The following is a 17,134-nucleotide window of genomic DNA, read 5'->3' on the forward strand; positions in this document are numbered from 1 at the left end:
GATTGGTTCATGTTCCCTCGTCTTAGCCTTCCTGAAGTCCACAATCAGCAAAGAGTGCAATTGAGTGCAAGGTTGTTGCTGTAACACCACTCAACTAGCTGATATATCTTGCTCCTGTATGTCCTTCCATCTCCGTCTGAGATTCTACCAACAATGGTTGTATTATCAGCAAATTTATAGATGGTATTTGAGTTATACCTAGCTATATAGTCATGGGTATAGAGGTAGTAGAGCAGTGGGCTAAGCACACATTCCTGAGGTGTGCAGGTATTGATCATCAGTGAGGAGGAGATATTATCATCAATCTGCACAGATTGTGGTCTTCTGATTAGGGAGTCGAGGATCCAATTGCAGAAGGAGATGCAGAGGCCCAAGTTCTGTAGCTTATCGATCAGGACTGTGGGAATGATGGTGTTAAATGCTGAGCTACAGTCAATGAACAGCATTCTGAAATTGGTATTTGTATTGTCCAGGTGACCTAAGGCCATGTAAAGAACCATTGAGATTGCATCTGCTGTAGACCTATTGTGGCAGTAGAGAAATTGAGGTGGGTCCAGATCCTTGCTGAGGCAGGAGTTCATTCTAGCCATGATCAACCTCTCAAAGCATTTCATTACCACAGATGTGAGTGCTCCTAGGCGATAGTCATTAAGGCAGCTCACGCTACTCTTCTTAGGCATGAGTATAATTGTTGCCTTTTTGAAGCAGGTGGGAACTTCCGACCATAGCAGCGAGAGATTGAAAATGCCCTCGAATGCTCCCACCGGTTGGTTGGCACAAGTTTTCAGAGCCTTACCAGATACTCTAATGGGGCCTGCCGCCTTGCAAGGGTTCACCCTTCTTAAAGACAGGCCAGTATGAGTCTCTGAGACAGAGATCACGAGGTGACTGGGTGCAACAAGGATCTTCACAGCTGTAGTTATGTTCTCCCTTTGAAAGTGGGCATGGAACGCGTTGAGTTCATCTGGTAGCGAACCATCATTTCCATTCATGCTGTTGGGTCCAACTTCGTCAGAAGTAATGTCCTGCAGAGTCTGCCAGAGTTGACGTGCATTCTATTTCACTCTTGAAATAGCCTCATGCCTTGTTTTCTTGCACAGACCTAGTTCGCCAGACTTAAATGCCACAGATCTCATCCTCAACAGATGATGAGGCTCCTGGTACATCCATGGCTTTTGGTTTGGGAATGCACAGCAAGTAAGCACACGCTCATCCATACGCATTTTAATGAAGTTGGTAACAACTCCAGCATACTCATCCAGATTCGAAGACAAGTCCCTGAATACAGTCCAGCTAACCAATTCAAAGCAGTACTGTAAGTGCTCATGCTTCCCTTGTCCATATCTTCTTGGTCCTCACAACTGATGCTGCGGTCTTCAGTCTCTGCCTATACCCGGAGTAGAACTATAGCCAGGTGATCAGACTTTCTGAAGTGTGGCTATGGAATAGTACAGTAGGCATTCTTGATGGTGGTGTAATAGTGGTGCAGTGTGTTGTTTCCTCTGTTACTACAAGTGATTTGTTGATGGTAAGTATTTAGTGACTTTTTCAAGCTGGCCTGGTTAAAATCCCCCAAAGTGATGGTGAAGACATCAGGGTGTGCTGTTTCATGCATGTTGATCTCATAGCTCAGATCATCTAGAGCCTGTATGATATTGGCCTGAGGTGGAATGTACACCGCTATGAAAGTGATTGCAGAAATCTCCAGCTGCAGGTAAAATGGATAGCACTTAATTGCAAGATATTCCAGGTCTGGAGAGCAGAATTGGGACATCACTGACACATCTGTACACCAAGAGGAATTGATCATGAGGCATACACCTCCACCTCTGCTTCTGTGAGACTCTACAGTCCTATTCTGACAGTGTATAGTAAACCCGTCAATCTGAACCACTGCGTCTGGTACAGAAGGGGACTATATGTTTCCCAGCAAGTTAGTTGGTATTGGGAGTCCAAAAACCCCGTTTTCTTAAATGCACCTGTATCCATGACCAGCAGCCACATTTCCTATGAAAAGTCTGGCAAGAAGTACGGTCACAATTGGCATTGTTTCCATCGGTTTTAAGCTGCGATAGTTTATTCAATCAGACCTTGGAAGCAGTATCAGGCTGAAATGGGAATATTTAATCGTATCCATCGAGCTTTGCTGCACGAGATCACTGTCTTCAAGGCGTCCTGGAAGTCTATATCCTCCCTCGAGATCTTTTCATCTCTAATCTTGAGTGCAACAGTGAGTCAGTGAAAATGAGAACAATTGGAGATGTAGGTTAGTTTTAGAGCAATGTACCTGTCAATTGCAAGGTAGTCTGCTTGCCTTTAAATTCTCCTGACGAGGAAAAGTATAAGTTGTGTGTCAGCTCACATGACTTGGAGATCAGCCTCCAGTTGTGTTCCAAAGTAAGAAAGTGAGGACAACTTGTGACTTGGAATCTGTTTCAAAAATGCCATTTAATCATCACAGAATGCGATTGGTGATTTGGTAGCTGATGGATTTGTCAGATGATGTGACGGAGTATTAATGTCAGTTTCCAGGAGCTCATCAACTGGGGTCTGTGCAGGTAATATTTCTTGGGTGTCCCTTGTTCATTAACACCATCTACCTAATACATGAGTCTGTGAGCACATTGTGCTCTTCCATGACCTGTTGAGATCTATGATTGGTCATGGTCTTTTGTAGCGTATGCCATGGTTGAATTGCTGGAACTGTGTAAACTGCACAAGTGCATTGGACCATAAGAATATGAGATTTAATTGGTGATTCACACCTCAATTTGGTTACCAGTGGAAGTGTTTTGCATAGATTAGTATGTAATTTTAGAGTTGCTGTTAGATTGAATTTGATGTATTCACTAATATAATTTCCTTAAACTTCCAACCTCTTTCACTAGTTTTGCAAAGGCATCTGAAAATTCAGGATATCTATCCCTCTGTTTTCCTCACAGTTGTTTTTAAGCTTAGTGACCTTTTTGAAAAAGGAAACAAGCATGTTCTTTACTAAGCAGTGACATAACTTTAGTCCGTATAAAATATTCAGCTGATGTGTGGAACTTCCAAAAATCCTTCTCATTGTTGTGCATCAGTGAGAAAAATCATACACTTGTTGCTGCTTAAATGCATAAAGCTTTACAGAAGTGTGTGCATCAGTTTCTAGTCTAAATGATATACACACATACTGATGCCGGAAGCTTCTAGTGCATGATTTCCATTTTTGAATCTCTAATTTTGTCTTCTGTACGACGCTAAACCAAAATTTCCAAACAAGGAAAATGTGAACAATTTTTTTGTAGTGCACGTGTGATCTTCAATATGCCTAGCAGTACAATTGGAAAAGGGCAATTAACAAAGTGTCATGTCTTGAAACTTCACCTGTATTTTGCAATATATTCCCACTTAAAATGGTTTTAAGTGCATATGTAAAGGGACAGGGAATTATTAAAGTGTGATTGGCTAAGTTAATGTGATTGATGACTAAATGTGCTGCATACTGCAATCCTTTTAGATGGTGGCAGAAATGATCATAAATTAAATTGCTATTATGCCAGTTAATGTTGAGGTCAATTGTTCAATATTATTAATTTTTTAGCAATTTTTATTGGCTTAATATGAATATTGATGTATTCAGGTTTTGAACAACTCAAGGCTTAATGACTATATTAATTCAATGCTTAGGAACGAACAGATGGGGCAAGTCCTTGTTCAAGATACATGACGGATCTGCATGAGCTTGATGGTAATTATTTATTTAGTGATACAGCACAGAACATGATCTTCCGGCCCAACGAGCCACACTGCCCAGCCATCCACCTGTTTAACTCTATCCTAATCATAGGACAATTTACAATGACCAATTAACCCAACTGGTATGTCTTTGTACTATAGAATAAGGATTGTAACAAAACAAAATCACAATTTGTGCAGAATATGCCTTGAAGAAAATTCATCAATGACATCCCATCCAGTCTTAAACCAGCTTGAGAACTAAATGTGACATGAGCAGTTTCATTCAATTCACTGATATACAGTGGCATGCAAAAGTTTGGGCACCCCGGTCAAAATTTCTGTTACTGTGAATAGCTAGGCGAGTAAAAGATGACCGGATTTCCAAAAGGCATGAAGTTAAAGATAACACATTTCTTTAATATTTATACAAGATTACTTTTCTTATTGTTGAAAAGAATGTTTCATCTTTAATTTTATGACTTTTGGAGATCAGTTCAATTTCCACTCACTTAACTATTCACAGTAACAGAAATTTTGACCAGGGGTGCCCAAACTTTTGCATGCCACTGTATGCCTAAAAATTTTCTCTCCATTGTATCTACTCCAGACAGTCAGAGTTTCATGAACCAGAGATAAAAGCCACCAAGGAAATACAGTCCACAATACCTGTTCATCAGATACCAGCAACCTTCCCCAAACCCCAGCCAGACAAAGAGCACTCTCTGTGTTCAGCATATCAACAGTAAATGAAGATTCTGAGCTTTTGAAGCTGACAGTTACAGAGCAAAGGACAAAGGTAGAAAATAGATAAAGAACAGAAAATAGTTGAAGTACTCATTAGGTCAGACAACATACTCCAAAGACATTCATTTAGGTTTGGTGGGTTGTGGGCATGCTATGTTGGGTTTGGAAAGTGTGGCAGCACTTGCTGCGAAACAGAATCTCCATTGATTGGATTTGAGGCAAAGAACACATTTAACTGTTTCCATACACATGACAAGTAAAGTTGATCTTTATGTTTTATGTTCTTTTTATAATAACCAGGAATAACTGATGGCAAAACAAATGTGGAGTAAGGGAGGAGGAGACGAGAGCAAAGGAATAGTTTGAGTTAAAGGCAGAAGGCAGAGGAGGTGATATGACCAAAGAGATGATGATGCAAAGAGGTATTCGAAAGTAAGTAATCAGTCCAGGCAAACTGTAATTGCAAAGATTGGCATAGCCAATAATGGTGAAGAAGAAAGCATAGTGGTCAAGATGGAAGGCAGTTCAGATGCATTGGTGTAGAAACTGGCACTTTCATAAGAGATGTGACTGAGGCAGAGAAATTAAAGGAATGACATAGACATTTCACAGGAAGTGTGGCTGAAGTAGCTATGAAACTAAGCTCAAACGGTAGGAGCAACTTCACTCTTCAGAATATTGTCTGTTGCAAGAGGTTGATGTCCTGTGGACTGATGAAGTTAAAATAGAACTTTTTGGCCGCAATGAGCAAAAGCATGTTTAGAGAAAAAAGGGTGCAGAATTTCATGAAAAGAACACCTCTCCAACTGTTTAGCATGGGGGTGGATCAATCATGCTTTGGGCTTGTGTTGCAGCCAGTGGCACGGGTAGAGGGAAGAATGAATTCAATTAAATACCAGCAAATTTTGGAAGCAAACCGAGAGGTACTGTTGCAGCTATATAGGACCCTGGTCAGACCCCACTTGGAGTACTGTGCTCAGTTCTGGTCATCTCACTACAGAAAGGATGTGGAAGCCATAGAAAGGGTGCAGAGGAGATTTACAAGGATGTTGTGTGGATTAGGGAGCATGCCTTATGAAAACAGGTTGAGTGAACTCGGCTTTTTCTCCTTGGAGCGGAGGAGGATGAGAGGTGGCCTGATAAGAGGTGTGTAAGATGATGAGAGGCATTGATCGTGTGGATAGTCAGAGGCTTTTTCTCAGGGCTGAAATGGTTGCCACAGGAGGACACAGGTTTAAGGTGCTTGGGAGTAGGTACAGAAGAGATGTCAGGGGTAAGTTTTTTACGCAGAGATTGGTGAGTGCGTGGAATGGGCTGCCGGCAACGGTGGTGGAGGCAGATACGATAGGATCTTTTAAGAGACTTTTGGATAGGTACATGGAGCTTAGAAAAAGAGAGGGCTATGAGTAAGCCTAGTAATTTCTAAGGTAGGGACATGTTGGGCACAACTTTGTGGGCTGAAGGGCCTGTATTGTGCTGTAGGTTTTCTATGTTTCTATGTTTCAAACATCACACCGTTTTGTAAAAAAAAAGCTGAAAATGAAAAGAGGATGGCTTCTACAACAGGATAATGATCCTAAACACACCTCAAAATCCACAATGGACTACCTCAAGAGGTGCAAGCTGAAGGTTTTGCAAAGGCCCTCACAGTCCCCCGACCCCGACATCATTGAAAATCTGTGGATAGACCTCAAAAGAGAAGTGCATGCAAGACGGCCCAAGAATCTCACAGAACTGGAAGCCTTTTGCAAGAAAGAATGGATGAAAATCTCCCAAACAAGAATTGAAAGACTCTTTGCTGGCTACAGAAGGCGTTTCCAAGCTGTGATACTAAGTACTAAGTACCGACCATGCAGGGTGCCCAAACTTTTGCTTTGGGCCCTTTTCCTTTTTCGTTATTTTGAAACTGTAAAAGATGGAAATAAAAAAGTAATCTTGTTTAAAATATTAAAGAAATGTGTCATATTTAACTTTATGCCTTTTGGAAATCAGGTCATCTTTTACTCGTTTAGCTATTCACAGTAATAGAAATTTTGACCGGGGTGTCCAAACTTTTGCATGCCACTGTAAAGTCGAATGTCTTTTATCACAGTGTAATGCAGTACTCTCAGCTGTTTACCATGCAGATGAACAACATCATGTGCTCATCTCTGCTGCACAGTAAATCTATTTGTACCAAAGCATGAGGGATTAACAAATATATTGATCCTTTAAATTACCTAAAAGTAGTCTAATTTCCCCAATTTACTAAGGCTGTTGAGAAGTACAAATAGAGTAAATAGTCTTTTTCCCAGAGTGAGAGTATTACCAGTCCTTAGTGCAGGAGTGTAAAGACAGGGGATGGCAGGCATGGTTGTTCCCGGTGGAGATCGGCTGCAGAGGTTTCCCAGCCAAATCAGCATGGTGGTTGTTGTCAGATCTGGGCCTGGTCGAAAGGAGCAAAAAACAAGCAGCTCGTAGGATGGGGGAAGAGGCAGAACGAGCCTCTTGTTGGATTTGGAGTAGGCGAGAGGAGGGAAGCTGGAAGCCAGGAGCAGATGGGCAGTGACTTGGCCACCACTGCCGGCCCACCAACTGCAGAGTGTCGTGGTTAAGGGTCAAAACACTCTGTGATGGTTGGGCACCACCAGAGGACATCTGCTCCTGGCTGAAGGCTACGGTTACCTTATAAGGTAACTGGAGAATGCACCCTAACGGGTGTATGTAACAAGACAAGTAAAGGAGAAAAACTTAGCTTTAAGATGAAAGGGGGAATATTTAAAAGAGATTTATGAGGCAGTTTTTTTTTAAACAGTGGTAAATGGCTGGAACATGCTGGGTAGTTACAATTTTTATTATGAAGTTTATGGAATTTCAAGATACTCATAATGATACACTTTACATGATTAAGAAAATTACGTGAAGGATATGAACAATGATTCTGGGGCAAATGAATTTACAATTTAAAGTTATTAGTAGACTACAGTACTAAGAATAGAAAGGAAAATCCAAATTTAGGTTCCTTACCGTAATTTTTTTTAGGTATCTGACTGATTCAAGGAGACTTGAATTTTTTTTCAGAGAAAGTCACTGGATTTTTTTCAGAGAAAGCTAACCAGTAAGTAATCTTTTGCAAAGAAATTGGAAGATCATAGTAATCCCTGGCTGAAGATCTGTTTGAGTATGACAACCATTTATTTTAATTATTAATGAAAGCACTTTTCTTAACTTTCTATCAATGAGTTCCAAAATATTTAGAATTTGTTAGTAGTTTTATGGGAGAGGTGCGAGAGAAACATTTTAAAATTTACTCAGCACAATCAACTTGTTTCAAAACTGTTATGGTTTAGACATATGCAAGTGTTTTCTCCCCCCTGAGAGCTCTATAGATTTTCCTTTTCTCCACATCTGTTATGTTTTTTTTTGAGGCAGTCACTTGTTGGTTGAGGATGACTTATTTTTACTTCAATTGAGAACATTGCTAACCTTCAAACAGCTACAGGTGGGATAGGAGGTACTTGATGGGAGTCAGTAAAGGCTCAGTGCTGGGACCCCAGTTGTTTACAATATATATTAATGACTTGGATGAGGGAATTAAATGCAGCATCTCCAAGTTTGCGGATGACACGAAGCTGGGTGGCAGTGTTAGCTGTGAGGAGGATGCTAAGAGGATGCAGGGTGACTTGGATAGGTTGGGTGAGTGGGCACATTCATGGCGGATGCAATTTAATGTGGATAAATGTGAAGTTATCCACTTTGGTGGCAAAAGTAGGAAAACAGATTATTATCTGAATGGTGGCCGATTAGGAAAAGGAGAGGTGCAACGAGACCTGGGTGTCATTATACACCAGTCATTGAAAGTGGGCCATGCAGGTAGAGCAGGCGGTGAAAAAGGCGAATGGTATGCTGGCATTTATAGCGAGAGGATTCGAGTACAGGAGCAGGGACGTACTACTGCAGTTGTACAAGGCCTTGGTGAGACCACACCTGGAGTATTGTGTGCAGTTTTGGTCCCCTAATCTGAGGAAAGACATCCTTGCCATAGAGGGAGTACAAAGAAGGTTCACCAGATTGATTTCTGGAATGGCAGGACTTTCATATGAAGAAAGACTGGATGAACTAGGCTTGTACTCGTTGGAATTTAGAAGATTGAGGGGGGATCTGATTGAAACATATAAAATCCTAAAGGGATTGGACAGGCTAGATGCAGGAAGATTGTTCCCGATGTTGGGGAAGTCCAGAACAAGGTGTCACAGTTTGAGGATAAAGGGGAAGCCTTTTAGGACTGAGATGAGGAAAAACTTCTTCACACAGAGAGTGGTGAATCTGTGGAATTCTCTGCCACAGGAAACAGTTGAGGCCAGTTCATTGGCTATATTTAGGAGGAATTTAGATATGGCCCTTGTGGCTACGGGGATCAGGGGGTATGGAGGGAAGGCTGGGGCGGGGTTCTGAGTTGGATGATCAGCCATGATCATAATAAATGGCGGTGCAGGCTCGAAGGGCCGAATGGCCTACTCCTGCACCTATTTTCTATGTTTCTGTGTTTCTCAGTCTTTTGGAGTTGGTGACACCATCTTGGATACTTCTGGTTGATTTTTCTTGATTATGGGCTAAGAATTCCCTTGTTTCTAGGAATAGTTAAAAATCAAAGTAATTACAAATCCAGGAAATACTCAGCAGGCCAGGTCGTATCCAAAGGGAAGGTGGGGGGGGGGCATCATTTGACATTGGAGACCCTTCTTCAGAATGGAAAGGAAAACAAAAGAATCTCTTGGCTCCATCCCTCCCCCTCCTGTCTTCTCCTATCATTTCGGATCTCCCCCTCCCCCTCCCACTTTCAAACCTCTTACTAGCTCTTCTTTCAGTTAGTCATGACGAAGGGTCTCGGCCCGAAACGTCGACTGTACCTCTTCCTAGAGATGCTGCCTGGCCTGCTGTGTTCACCAGCAACTTTTATGTGTGTTGCTTGCAAAGGTGATTGAGTAAAACCAGAGTGACTACGGGGATAAGCTGTAAACAAGGTTATCCAATAAGTGAATGAATCGAATCAGTTGGAGGGTGAGAACATTTGCAAATGAGCCTAGGTAAAAGAATGTGGGAGTTGTAAAATGCAGAGCAGGATTGTCCCAGCAGGCCAGGCTTGGTAATAGCATAGCAGCTAGCGTAATGCTGTTACAGCACCAGCGACCAATGTTCAGTTCCACTGCTGTCTGCAAGGAGTTTGTGCGTTCTCCCTGTGACTGTGTGGGTTTCCTCCAGGTATTCCAGTTTCTTCCCGCATTCCAAAGACATACAGGTTAGTATGTCGTGGGCACGCAATATTGGCCCTGGAAGCCTGGTGATTGTTGTGGGCCGTCCCCTGCACAACCTCAAACTGCATTGAGCATTGACGCAAATGACACGTTTTACTGTATGTTTTGATGTACATTTGACAAATAAAGCCAATCTTAATCTTACTAAATTACTTTGCCATACTTATCCATGGTAAATTGGCAACTAAAGATGACTGTCCATCATTGAGTGTGATTTCTGGTTTCCATAAAATTTCATTCTGGAAGTCCCAACCCTTATTTTGAGGAAAAAATTCTTCTCATCTAGAGCAATTTCTTACAAACTCAACTAATTTTGAATTGTTTTGTAGTTACTCTCTTATTTGTAATTCTTAATCTCCATTGAACAATTTGGTATCTGAAGCAAATTGTCATATGACTTTGAATTTAGACCATATTTCTTAGTTTCTCCATTGTGAAATTTTGTTTTACTTGTGATAATTGTCATGGCCATGTTTATACTGCCTAATCTCAACTGATGGTGCCATTGGAATTTGTTATTAGGAGAACCATTTTTATCACTATCTGTTGTTACCTTTCTATAATTGATTTTTATTTCTTGGTTGCATAAATTCTGATACACTGTATCAGTTAAGTTTCTTGTGTTTTGCTTTGCTAATACATCCAGCAAGCATTTTGTTCATAATGAGCCTTGAGTTGTATTTTGTTAACAATAGAAAACAGACTTTATTTACAAGAGGGTGGTAATTTAATTGTTTCTTTTGCCCTGGAATTTCAATTTAGCAGGCCTTTTACAATCAATCATCCTTCTAAATTTAAGCAGATGCAAACTCAGCCTATCTAGCATTTCCTCATAAAATAATCCACCATTTCCAGGGGATGAGAGACTTCACTCATAGAAAGTAAAGCTCAAGTTTTTTTAATGTGGTAAGACAGGGAGGCCTCCAGTATCCCTGACTACGACAACTGCAAGAAGTGCATCCAGCTGCAGCTTCTAACAAATGACTTTAAGGGGTTGGAGCTGGAACTGGATAAACTCCAGGTCATTTGGGAGACTGAAGGGGTGATAGGTCATATAAAGTGGTAGTTATACCCAAGGTACAGGACACAGGAAACTGGGAAAGGGGAAGGGGGTTAAAGAGCCAGTGCAGAGTACCTCTGTGGCCCCCTCAACAAGTATATCACTTTGGATACTGTGGGGGGGGGGGGAGTAGAGTGACCTAACAGATGTTGGGTCTCTGGCACTGAGTCTGCCCTGTGACTCAGACGGGAAGGGGGAAAGAAGAGGCATATTGTGGTGATAGGGGATTCATTAATTAGGGAAATGGACAGGAGGTTCTGTTGGTGAAAATGAGATTCCCAGATGGTATGTTGCCTCCCGGGTGGCAGGGTCTGGGATATCTTGGAGCAAGTCCTTTTAAGTGGGAGGGTGTGTAAAAGTAACTTTGCTGGATCAAATAACGACAGCACAAAAAGATCGTTACTTATCTTTTCACCCATTTATTTCTTCGAGCTCAGCCAGCGAGTGAACTTGGACCCAACATCAGGGAGAGAATCTTTCTCATCTCCGCGGCGGTTCTACAAGTTCACTGCCTGATGTCAGAATTGTCAGGAGTTATAAGGCCACCGATACAAAAGAAGAATCAATTTGATAACCATTCCGGCCAAGTCAATGGACTATTGATACAAAGAGCAATCAGTTCGATAACCATTCCGGCCAAGTCAATGGACTATTGATACAAAATTACAATCAATTTGTTAGACACTCCAGCCACCTTAATTAAAGAAAAGAATGTCCTACCTGGTTTGCTGGAGCCACAACTTAATTGCAAAGATAAGAACATCCGTCAAATTTATGTTTTAAATAAAAAGGAATGTTCTGTCTAATTTCTGTCAGGTACTGCTTTTTGTCAAAATCAAAAGGTGTGAAAAGCCCAGAGATATCTTATGTGGATCTGGGTGAACTTTAACCCTTATCTTGCTCCAAAGAAGGCAGCTGTGGGACATTATTCAAACACACTGCAGTCACAGACTTAGTCAGTACTTAATCCATTGTTTACAGGAATCTTGAGAATCCCCTAATCCTTAAATTTTATCAGGTGAACAGTTAGAAGTCATGGTCCATGTAGATAGCAATGACATAGGTGGGACAAGTGACAAGGTTCTGCACAAAGAGTTCAGGGAGTTGCTTGCTAAGTTAAAGGGCAGGATCTCAGGGTTGTGATCTCAGGATTGCTGCCCATCCCACATGCTAGTGAGGCTAGAACTAGAAAGATTATACAGTTTAATACATGGCTCAGGAGTTGGTGTAGGAGGGAGGGCATAAGATTTTTGGATCGTTGGTCTCTCTTCCAGGGAGGATGGGATCTGTACAGAAGGGACAGTTTGCTCTTGAACTGGAGGGGGATTAATATCCTAGTGGGAAGGTTCGTTAATTCTGCATGGTGGGGTTTAAACTAGAGTTGCAGGGGGATGGGAATCAGTGCCAGAACACTTAAGGCTGATTTATACTTGTGCGTACTAGCTTACGCCGTAGCCTACACAAGTGGGCTACGCCGTTGTGAGCATTTATACTTGTGCGTTGGTGTGCCTGCGTCGCTCTGCAATTCACCGCCAAAACGCTAGTTGGCGGTGGGGTTTCTATGCCACTGTGTTGAGTTTCTTCGTGTTGAAACTCAACACGAAAAAACTCAAACTTCAAACAATGGCAACTGAAACTGAAGGAGGATGAATTTTCTGTGCTTGTCCGACCACTGAGAGACATGGACGAGGAAATGCATTTCAAATATTTTCAGATGTTGGCAGGTAGATTTGACGATTTGGTTCGTCGTCTGCAACCATTTATTTTGCATCAGTGTACGCACTGTATACTCGGAGACTGGCAATCACCATTTGAGTTTTAGCTTCAGGTGGAAGTCAACAGCTTCAGGTGGCTACAAACTGGCGTCAAGCACAGAGTCCTCCCTAATTTTGGAGGTCTGTAAAGCTTTATGGAAAGCATTGCAGCCAGAGTTCCTTCCCTACCCTTCAGTAGCCCAATGGGAAGCTATTGCAGCATAGGAGGAAATGCGATGCTACCAAGTGGACCAATCACAGTTGTTGCAGTCTGCATCGCCGCGACACGTAGTTACATTTTTGGGGAGGTGCGCGTCAGGCTACGGCGTACAGTACGTAGCTACGCTGTAGCCACGGCGTCGATTTGACACACAAGTATAAATTGTCCTTTAGTAGAGAGGTCGTAGAGGCAGATGTTGGTAAGACCTTACACAAAGTTAGGAATCAAAAGGTTGAGCATGGTGCGACAAAATTGAAAAGGGAAATTACAGGACTGAAGGTGGTGTATCTGAATGTGCGCAGTATACGAAATAAAGTAGATAAACTTGCAGCACAGCTGCAGATTGGCAGGTATGATATTGTAGGCATCACTGAATCATGACCGAAAGATTGTAGCTGGGATCTTAACGTCCAAAGATACACATTGTATCAAACAGATAGGCAGCAAGGCAGAGGACGCGGTGTTGCTCTGTTGGTAAAAATCATTAGAAAGAGGTGTGGATAGAGCTAAGGTAAAAAGACCCTGACGGGCGTTACATACAGACCCCCAAACAGTAGTAAGGATGTCGCCTACAAATTAATACGGGAGATAGAAAATGCATGCCAAAAGGACAATGTTACAATAGTCATAGGCGTCTTCAATTTGCAGGTAGATCGGAAAATCAGGTTGGTGCTGGATTACAGGAGGGGGGGATTTCCAGAGTGCCAATGAGATGGCTTTTTAGGGCAGCTAGTGGTTGAGCCCACTGGAGGATCAGCTATTCTGGATTGGGTGTTGCATAGTAAACTGGAATTGATCAACGAGCTTAAGGTAAAAGAACTTTTAGGGGAAAAACTGATCATAATATGATCAAATTCACCCTGAAATTTGAGAAGGAGAAGCTAAATTCGGATGTATCAGTATTACATTGGAGTAAAGGGAATTATAGAGGCATGAGAGAGGAGCTGGCCAGAATTGATTAGAAAAGAACATGAGCGGGGATGACGGCAGAGCTGCAATGGCTGGAATTTCTGGAAGCAATTCGGAAGGCACAGGATATATACAATCCAAAGAGGAGGAAGTATTCTAAAGGGAAGATGAGACAACCATGGCTAACAAGTTAAGTAAAAACCAAAGAGAGGGCATATAATAGAGTACAAATTAGTGGGATTTTAGAGGATTGGGAAGCTATTAAAAACCAACAGAAGGCAACTAAAAAAAAATCGAGAATATAAAGATTGAATACAAAAGTAAGCTAGCCAATAATATTAAAGAGGATACCAAAAATTTCTTCAGTTACGTAAAATGTGAAGGAGAGGTAAGAGTGGATATTGGACCACTGGGAATTGATACTGGAGAGGTAGTAATGGGGAACAATGAAATAGCAGATGAACTGAATAAGTATTTTGTATCAGTTGTCACTGTGGAAGACACTAGCAGTATGGTGGAAGTTCCAGGTGTCAGTGGACACGAAGTGTGTGACGTTACCATAAATAGAGAGAAAGTACTTGGGAAACTCAAGGTAGGTAAGTCACCTGGGCTAAATGGTGTACACCCCAGAGTTCTGAAAGTAGTGGTTGACGAGATTGTGGAGGAATTAACAATCGTCTTCCAAGAATCACTAGATTCTGCTATGGTTCCGGAAGACTGGAAAATTGCAAATATCACCCCACTCTTCAAGAAGGGAGAGAGGCAGAAGAAAGGAAACTATAGGCCATTTTGTCTGACCTCAGCGGTTGGGAAGATGTTGGAGTCAATTATTCAGGATGAGGTCTCAGGGTACTTGGAGCCACATGATAAAATAGGCTGTACTCAGTGTGGTTTCCTCAAGGGAAAATCTTGCCTGACAAATCTGTTGGAATTCTTTGAAGAAATAGCAAGCAGGATAGACAATGGAGAATCGGTTAATATTGTATACTTGGATTTTCATAAGGCTTTTGACAAGGTGTCACACATTAGGCTGCTTACAAGCTGCGAGCCCATGGTATTGCAAGAAAAATTCTAGCATGGATAAAGCATTGGCTGATTGGCAGGAGGCAACGAATGGGAATGAAGTGAACCTTTTCTGTTTGGCTGCCAGTGACTAGTCGTGTTCCACACGGGTCAGTTGGGGCCAGTTCTTTTTATGTTATATATCAATGATTTGGATGATTGAGTTTGATGGCTTTGTTGCAAAGTTTGTAGACAACATGAAGATAAGTGGAGGGGCATGTAGCTTTGAAGAAGTAGAGAGAGGCTACAGAAGGATTTAGACAGATTAGAGAATGGACAAAGAAATGACAGATGGAATACAGTTTTGGGAAGTGTATGGTTATGCACTTTCGTAGAAGAATTGAAAGGATTAACTACAGGTTTCCCCCACCATCCAAAGGTAGACCGTTCCTATGAAACGGTTCGTAAGCCAAAATGTCGTAAAGTGAAGAAGCAATTACCATTTATTTATATGGGAAAATTTTGTAGGCGTTCACAGACCCAAAAAAACCTACCAAATCATGCCAAATAACACATAAAACCTAAAATAACAGTAACATATAGTAAAAGCAGGAATGATATGATAAATACACAGCCTATATAAAGTAGAAATACTTTTCCACAATCATTGCCTGAACTGTTCTCCGTAGTGAAAATCTCAGGCAAGCACTCTTCGCAGAAACACGGCACAAGCGCTCTCCAGTAACCTTGAAGCTATGAAGCTGCCAAATCATACCAAATAACACGTACTAATATACAGCCGATATAAAGTAGAAATAATGTATGTACAGTGTAGTATCACTTACCGTAATTGGAACAGCGCTGAGCACACTGATGGTGTGTTAGACTGAGTTGTCGGAGTTTGGGTGGTGCAGTGGCCCCCACCCTCCGGGCAGCGACCCAATACTGATCTGCAAAGGGTGCAGGGGTACAGTGGTAGCCGGGAGGCACCCAGCACATCTTTAAGAAAAAAGCCGAAATAAACATGCTAATTAATTAGGTGCCACCCGGCACGTAATTGTCGGCTCAGATCAGAGGCAGTTGCCGAATGCATCGCCTCTGATCTGGGTCAACAATTACGTGCCAGGCGGCACCTAATTAATTAGCATGTTTATTTCGGCTTTTTTATTAAAGATGCGCTGTGTGCCTCCCGGCTACCGCTGCATTCTCCGCGAATCGGTATCTGTCCGCGGCCTGGGGGTTGGGGTGGTGAGACATTGGAGTGTCATCTCATCGTCGTCTGTTTCCATTAGGACAGGCAGCTCATCTTCTGCCTGCCTCGATGTCGAAGGTGGAGGTTCATCGGCTGATGTGGAAGGCTTGAAAAACGACAGTACAGTATGCTTGACTGCTGAGCCTCGCGCATTTTTCGATCATACAGTTCTTTGTAAGGACTCAAACCATCTTACAAATATGCCGTAAACCGACGTACCCTTTCAAAATTGAAGTCGTACTTTATCATTACTCATTCAGTTTCGATTGTTATCCTTTCCTCTTGCAATTGCATCAGCTCTTCATCTATCATCAGTTCTTGGTCATGCAATGCCAAAACCTCTTCAACATCATTTTCGTCGACTTCCACAAGCCAAACTCAAGTTGTCCTTACTTCGTTCACCACGATCGAAACGCTTAATTATGTCTAGTTTTATGCTATGTGTAACATCCTTGCGAGCTCTTTCAGGCTTTTCCGATACCTTAGAAGTCATCTTGCAAACGGCTGCTCACAGGCACGTGTTTAAGCAATGCTGGCTAGAATGCCGTTCCGAATCCGGGGGACAGCGGCTGCTCAGGGTGCGCGCTGCCTTTTTTTAATCGCGCACTGATTTTTTTTTCGTGCGCAGCCTTTTTTCATAACAGTGAAAACACCTTCTGTTAGCAAAAACAGGGAACTAATGTAGGTCTTTCGTAACAGTGAGGTTTCGTAATGCGAACGTTCGAAAAGCAGGGGGCACCTGTATTTTCTAAATGGAGAAAAAATACAAAAAACGGAGACATTAAGGGACTTGACAGTCCTTGTGCAGGATTCCCTAAACATTAATTTGCAGGTTGAGTCTGTGGTGAGGAAGACAAATGCAATGTTAACATTCATTTCAAGAGGACTAGTATATAAAGGCAGGGATATAATGTTGAAACTTTATAAAGCACTGGTGAATCCTCACTTGGAGTATTGTGAGCAGGTTTGGGCCACTTATCTTAGAAATTATGTGCTGAAACTGGAGAGGGTTCAAAGGAGGTTCACGAAAATGATTCCAGGATTGAATGGCTTGTCATATGAAGAGCGTTTGATGGCTCTATGCCTGTATTCAGAAGAATGTGGGGGAGGGGGTGACCTTATTGAAACCTATCGAATGGTGAAAGGCCTTGATAGAGCGGACGTGGAGAAGATGTTTCC

The 17,134-nt window shown here is 42.0% G+C and overlaps 1 protein-coding gene across 2 annotated transcripts in view; it reads left to right on the top strand.

Moving 5' to 3' along the window:
- scap (SREBF chaperone) overlaps window positions 1-17,134 on the top strand; it is a 125,940-nt gene that overhangs the window by 21,250 nt on the left and 87,556 nt on the right. The window contains exon 2 of one of the 2 annotated variants that reach the window (XM_063057486.1): window positions 3,670-3,730. The exons of the other annotated variant lie outside the window; for it this stretch is intronic. The gene's annotated coding sequence lies outside the window, so the exon portion shown is untranslated. The remainder of the gene's footprint in view (window positions 1-3,669; window positions 3,731-17,134) is intronic. 2 annotated transcript variants of the gene reach the window in all.

The sequence above is a fragment of the Mobula hypostoma genome, chromosome 1 (genome assembly GCF_963921235.1).
Source record: "Mobula hypostoma chromosome 1, sMobHyp1.1, whole genome shotgun sequence".
Taxonomy (NCBI): domain Eukaryota; kingdom Metazoa; phylum Chordata; class Chondrichthyes; order Myliobatiformes; family Myliobatidae; genus Mobula; species Mobula hypostoma.